Source organism: Lemur catta, chromosome 17 (genome assembly GCF_020740605.2).
Source record: "Lemur catta isolate mLemCat1 chromosome 17, mLemCat1.pri, whole genome shotgun sequence".
Lineage (NCBI taxonomy): Eukaryota > Metazoa > Chordata > Mammalia > Primates > Lemuridae > Lemur > Lemur catta.
In genome coordinates this window covers 15,292,068-15,299,075 of record NC_059144.1, presented here as the reverse complement: position 1 = coordinate 15,299,075, position 7,008 = coordinate 15,292,068, and positions in this window count along the sequence as shown.

The following is a 7,008-nucleotide window of genomic DNA, read 5'->3' as shown; positions in this document are numbered from 1 at the left end:
CACAGACAACAGATCTATCTCAGAAACGATGTCGAGTGAAAAAAAGTTGCAGAAAGTGACATACATATGGTGCAACTTTTAGAATGTATAAAAGCAAAACCAAAAGTGTGCATGATAAGACACATGCATTGGCGGAAAAAATTTTAAAGCAAGGGAAAGACAAATGTGAGAAGAATGGTTATCTCAAGTGAATGGGGAGGATGGGGCAGGGGTATACAGGTGCTTTCAGGTTATTGGTGATGTCCCAGTACTGGGGTCGCACGGTGGTTTCATTTCATTGTATCATAAATAAGGGGGAAAGAGAGAGTGGGAGACTGAAAAGCAAGGAGATAGGGGGTCAGGTGGGAACGGGGTCCTGCCCAGCCTATGGGACAAGTGAGGGTTTGTTCTTTTCCTTGAGAACACTGGGAAATCAGTGAAGTGTTTTAAGTGGAGGAAAGACAGGATCAAAGTTTTATTTGGAAAAAACATTCTCCAGCTACTAAAAGTGGGGTCCAGGAATCATCAGCATCCACGTCACCTGGCAGCTGATTAGAAATGCAGGTCCTCAGACTCCATCCCAGACCTTCTGAACCGGAATCTGTATTTTAACAAGATCCCACCAAGTGGCTGGTGTGTATGTTGCAGTTTGAGAAACCTGGGCTCTCTGCTAGGAGGGGACGGCATTGCATGTGGCGGGAGACCAGGGAGGCGGCAACTGCGGTGGTCTGGGCAGGAGATGGTGGTGTCACTGGGGGATATGGGGACCCTCAGATTCAAGCTACATTGAGAGAGTAAAATCAGCCGGACTTGGGGTTCAGCCATATGTGGGAGTGAGGGAGACAGTGGGTCCAAATTGAGCCTTGTAAACACATTGTTGAAGCCAGAGTTTTTGGTAAGACCCTTTCCTGGTGCTTGGTGTTACTCAGGTTAAATAATAAAGGCTGCCCTATATTGCGACGCACTTGGACCAGGGCATCTGGGAAGCACTTTATAAGCACCGTCTGACTTGGTGTGTACAGTCACCCGGTGAAGTAGGAGCTGTGTCCTCTTTTTGCAGATGAGGACACTGAGGCTCAGAGAGACAGCCTGCCTGGCTCAGGGGTTATAAGTGGCAGAGCTGGAGTCTGAATTTGAATCGGACTCTAGAAACTTCACTTTCCACCTTGTCACTACCTCCCCAGCCTCTGTCATGAATCAGGTTCCTCTCCGACCCCAGTCCCACCACTTCCAGCATGTTCCTGAAATGCCAGTCAAACTGGAAGACTTGCTGGTCAGTTAAAGATGACCACAAGTTCTGTGCCGTTCCTCCCATTCCGAAGTGGAATCTGATTTTCCTCCTCTTGCACCAGGGCTGGCCTGAGCTGACCCTCCAGACCAGCTGCCAGCCAAAAACTTGACTTCAGTCAATGCCGTGTGGCACAGAAGAGTTACCCAGATAAGCCCAGCCCACATTCCTGACCTACCATACTGTGATATATAATAAAATAATTGTTATTTTGAGCCACTATGTTTTGGTGGGAGATTGTCCTGCAGCAGTAGGTAACAGGGATGCTGGCTCCCACCTGCCTCTGCCCTCAGCCTCTGCACCTTAGTTTTCTCCATCCTGACACCTGGAGAAGCCTCTTCCGAGATCCTAGACTACCAAAATTCTGCTTTGCACACAGATCAAACACAAAGGGAAATAGCCGGGCTGTGTGCTACAGTTCTGTCCGCCCCTGCAGGTGCTTCACCCTGCTGCCGGCTGCCCTGTGCCCAGCGACACAATGGGTCTGTCACCCTCTGGCTTCTGGCTGGGATTGGTTGAAGGGGACATTGGCAGGAGATCAGAAGATGAGAGGAGGGAGAGGTCAGGAATGTTTATTCCCTCTCCCTGCACAGTCACTGGGTTGACTGTGTCTCTCTACAAGGCCACAGTCCTGGCAGCCCTCCCAGCTGTCCTGTCCATACCGTTCCCTCTCCGGGTCTGTCCTTCCTTCCTTCTTCTTCCTTCCTTTTTCTTTCTCTCTTTTTCTTTCTTTTTCCTTCCTTTCTCTCTTTCTCTTTTTTCTTTCTCTTTCTTTTTCTTCCTTTTTGTCTTTCTTTCATTTTCCTTCCTTCCTTTCTTTCTTTTTCTTCCTTTTTTTCTGTATTTTTCTTTCTTTTTTGTCCTTCCTTTCTTTTTCTCTTTATTCCTTTCCTCTCTTTCTTAGACAGGGTCTTCTCTGTCACCCAGGCTAGGGTTCCGTGGCATCATCACAGCTCACAGCAACCTCAAACTCCTGGGCTCAAGTGATCCTCCTGCCTCAGCCTCTCGAGTAGCTGGGTCTACAGGCACCACCACACCTGGCTAACTGCCCCTTTCTTGGAAGGCTATGGCTCCTTTTGTCACCAGCCCCAAAGTACTGTGCCACCCTTTGTTGCTTTCCCAAAACTCTCCTCTCTGGGTTAGAAGCAGAGCCTGAGACAAAGATTTGAGTGCAAGTAGTTTATTTGGGACGAGATCTCAGGACACCCAGGAGGGGAGGAAGTGCAGAAATAAGACAGGGAAGTGAAAGAAGCCAATACGGGTATGTCACCCCACCGGCCATCTGGGACTCAGCCCCTCCCGGAGGTGACACAGAATGTCATAGAGTTAACCCAACTGAGGAGGGAGGAACCTGGGGGATTCATCTACTCACTCCCCTCTGGGAGTACTTCCAGAACATTAACTTCCTGGCACTCTTTGTTCAACGTAAGGGGCTAAGCTTGCTCCCATGGCTGGAAAATACCTGCAACAGAGAGAGGGAGGGAGGGAGGGAGGAAGGGAGCAAGACTGACTCAGGTGTTAGTAGTAGTAGCCATCGCCATGTAGACAGGGTGCTGGGGCCTATGGACAGGACTCTGACAGCTACACCTGCCGACACATTTGTAAATAATTCCTTTATTAAACTCTTCAGTTACTCAGCCTGAGTGTGTCACCTGGTTCCAGCCAAGACCCTGGTGATACAGGCTGGTCTTGAGCTTCTCCACAGCGACACACAGTGGGCCAGTGTCTACAGAGAGCTGGAGAAGGGACAGAGATGCCCTCCCCAGAGTTTATTATCCACACACCACATGTCACTCATGTGCAAAGACAACAGAGATACATTCCCAAACATGCAGGAATCCTAGCTCTCACAGAGCCTTCCTGAAAACTCTAGTTCAAGATCTAATTCCAGCCAACAACAACAACAAGAATGAATGAAAACAGAACGAATGACTCCCAATGTGAGAGTACTGGTCAGGAGTATTGCCTTCAGTTAAGCAGAGTTAAGTTGTAACAGTAGCATTGGTAACTTAGTGCCACAGCACCAAATGCAACTGTTAACGTTGTGAAGGGGGAAAGCTACATGATAATACCAAAAAAAATTGGCTTTCAAGGTAGATGTATTAATTAGGGTAACCCTGGCTACTGTAACCCATAGAATGTTTCAAATACCTGGCAAACATGTTTGCCACAAAGTTCTTGCTCTTCTCAAACTTCTGGGTGGGCAACCCTCTCCTCTCAGTCCTTCTGAGACTCAGGCTGAGCCTACGGCACGTGGGTCTCGAGGTGTCATCTTTATTCCTGCCAGTCAAAAGGGGAAGAGAGTATTAAGGAGTGTTTGGGGTTGGGGGGCCGGGACAGTCTCAGAAGTGGCATGCATCACTTCAGCCTACCACAGCTCGGTCACATGGCCACACTGAATTGCAGGGGAGGCTGGGAAATGTAGTTCAGCAGCACCTAGCAGTCCCTGCTGGAGTGGGAATGCATCTTCCTTGAGGAAGAAGCCCTTTTGCTCTTCTTCCCACAAGATGAAGACGTGTCATCTTTCTGGCAGCAGAGGGTCATGTGACCTTGTCCAACCTCACCAGGGAGGTGGACAGGTTCGATTTCTCTCTGGGTCTCCAGCCCGAGCCCAGGGCCTAGCGGAGAGTAGGAGCTTATTTTGTGTTGGGGGAATGATGGTAAGCAAGTGGGCACTTCAGGTCATTGTTCCCAAGCTCCTGAGATACATGGGAAGCCCTCACGTGCGCAGGGCCCCTGTGCAGCGCTCAGGCTGCCTCGGGCTAAGGGAGGGCAAGTTGACGCCTAAGGGCAAAGATTTCCAGACACAGGCAAATCAATCCCTCCCCACCACACACTCCTACAGAATGTGTCACAACAAGGCTACTATTTATTGAGCACCTGCTATGTGCAGGCCGGAGAAGAGATTTGCATGTGTGATCTCAGCCAGCCTTCCCGGCAGCCCTGTGAGCGAGGTCCTGTGATTAGCCCCATTGCTGGGAGAGGAACCAAGGCTCAAAGTGGGCACAGCTGGTGAGAGGTGAAGCTGGGGTTGGGTGTGAATATGTTCGTCCCACAGCCTGTGCACTTGACCTCTGTCAGTATCCAGGAGAAAGCAGGTTAGGTTGGGCGGCAGCCAGGCCTGGGGGAAGAGCCCAGGGAGGGCAGGTAGGAGCCCTGGCTTTGCATCCTGGCTCTGCTCTGGCTCCATGTGACTGGGGGTGAGGGGTGGGGGTCACCTTATTCGTTCAGCACACAGTTCCCTAGACCTGCTATGCACCAGGCACTGAGAATATGGAGAAAAATCCCACTGTCCAGTTGCTCACCATGGCAGCCGGGGAGCCAGCCCCACTGGTATGACACAATATGACAGTGATCATTATGTATTTCCTCTTCTTGGCTCTGGTGTCTCCCTCTGGTTTTGAGGAGGGGTTGGGAAGTCAAGAGATGCAAACTCAAATGCTGACAGAGCAGGCACAGAGTGCAGATGGCCTGGAGTCTCAGCCCTGCCACTTACAGCTCTGTGGCTTTGGGCAAGTCCCTTTCAGCCTTGATTTCCTCATCTGTGTAGTGGAGGCAGCACACACACACACTAACTCACAGGATAAGCCGTGGACATGCCTCGCGCATGGATGAGGAGACCGACCTCATGCAATGGGCAAGCAGGTGCCTCACCTAAATGCTGCTGTGCTGAAACATGCACCCAGTGTTGCCAGAGCCTCTGACTACTCAAGAAAAGCGAGAAATCCCAACTGCAATGTTTAAAATGTGTTCAAATATCTCCTACATATTAGAATTTTGAGCTAAAGAAAGCATCTGTGGGCCAAATTTGGCCCCAGGACCTGTGGCCTCCACACAGCTAAGTCCCTGCTGATTCTGACCTGGGATGTCTGAATAGGTAAGAGGAAAAGGCAAGGTTGTCCCTCAACTCAGACTTATCAGACAGGATTAGCTTCTGTTGCACACAACAGAAAACCCCAAAATAACAGTGGCTGAAACAAGATACAAGTTTATTTCTCCGTCATGTAAAACATCCAGAGGTAGGCAATGCAGGGCTGGTGTGGCAACTGCATGAACACGGCTCCTTCCATCTCTCTGCTCTGCCATGCCTAGCATGCAGCCCCTCTCCTCATTGTCCAGCATGGCTGCCGGAGCACTGGCCTTCACATCTGCAGTCCAGAGAGCAGGGCTGAAGAAGGCAGGAAGCAGCTAGAGCGTCCCTCTTTTAAAGATCCACATCCCTGGATTTCCTCATAACAGTTCCACTTATATAGTCCCATGGCCACAACTACTTGCAAAGGAGCCTGGGAAATGTAGCTGTGAGGCTAGGTACCTAGCTACAAAAGGAGGTTCTATTGCTAAAGAAGAGGATCATGGGTATTGGAAGGTAACCACCCATTTCTGCCACATCCAGTAGCTTGCTGGGTGAGGAGGGCGTGTAGCTGGGTGGAAAGAGCCTTAGCAGGAGGCCAGATTCTGCTGTCCATGTTACGTCTCTTTGCCTCATATGTCTGTGAGCCTCTTTCTGACCAGGAGAAAAACATAAGAGAGCAAGACAGAGGCCATCGAATATAATAATGATAGTGACAGCTTCCCAGGGACCTGCTATATGCCAGGCCCAGGACTGAGGCTTGCGTGAACACTGTCTTAGTCCATTTAGTGCTGCTGTGACAGCATACCTGGGACTGGGTAGTTTACAAGGAACGGTTCATTGACTCCTGGATCTGGAGACTGGAAAGTTCAATATCAAGGTGCCAGCATCAGCTGAGGGCTTTCTTGCTGTGTCACTCCACGGCGCAAGGCGAGAGAGTGACAGGGCTGGAGAGGAGCGAGAGACTGAGGTCCCAGCCTCGAGCCTTTTTATAATTGGCATTAATCCATCTGTGAAGGTGGAGCCCTCATGACCTAAACAGTTCCCACGAGGCCCCACCTGCCAGCACCATTGCACTGAGGATTAAGTTTCCAACACGTGCTTTTGGGGGACACATTCGAACCACAGCGAACATCATCTCAGATTATTCTTTCCCAGCCTGTCCCATGAGCCTCTCCTGCTATGGTGGGGAAGGGCCATCCTGCCTGTGCCAGCTGGGGTAGGAGACCGAGACATCCAGTTGTCCCCCAGGCTGACAGTCAAGCAGCCCTTCTGTTTGCAGTCCTACCCCACACCTCTCGGTCTTTGGAAGTTTCTGGTCCTTCCAATCCCTGAGCCTTTCTGAGGTTCTACACGTTGTCCAGTGTCCTGCAGACTGTCCCTGAACAGCCAGGTTTAGCTGCCCGGGTTCCTCGTTAGGCGCCACTCACTATCTGCTTTCCAGCTTCCAGAAGTTGGCTGATTCCTCTCATCTGCTGCTATCTCCTCACATGTTTGCTTTGTCCCAGTAGATAGATATGCATTAAAAACATTCCTTCGTGTCATTTTCTTGGAATTTCTCTCCAGAGAACACTGGAGATAAATAAGTATATTCAATCTGCCATGTTTAACCGGCTGCCTCCAGCCTGAGTTCTTGAATGGGGGAGCCCTCAGTGCTTGGGAGGATGGCGTCCCCGTCCCACCCCACTCCTTCCTCATCCAGCCCCAGGAGCCCCTGGGAGCCTTCAGCACACAGGACTCTCTGCCTGCCTCTCTGAGCCGGGGCAGGCTCTGTCCCGCCTCTACAGCCCACACCTGCTTCTCCAGGGCAGGAGCCAGGCCTCATGCTTGTCTGCACCTTGGCAGGTTTGGGCAGGCCTCTGGAAGGCAGGTAGGAGTCCACAGTGTGGCT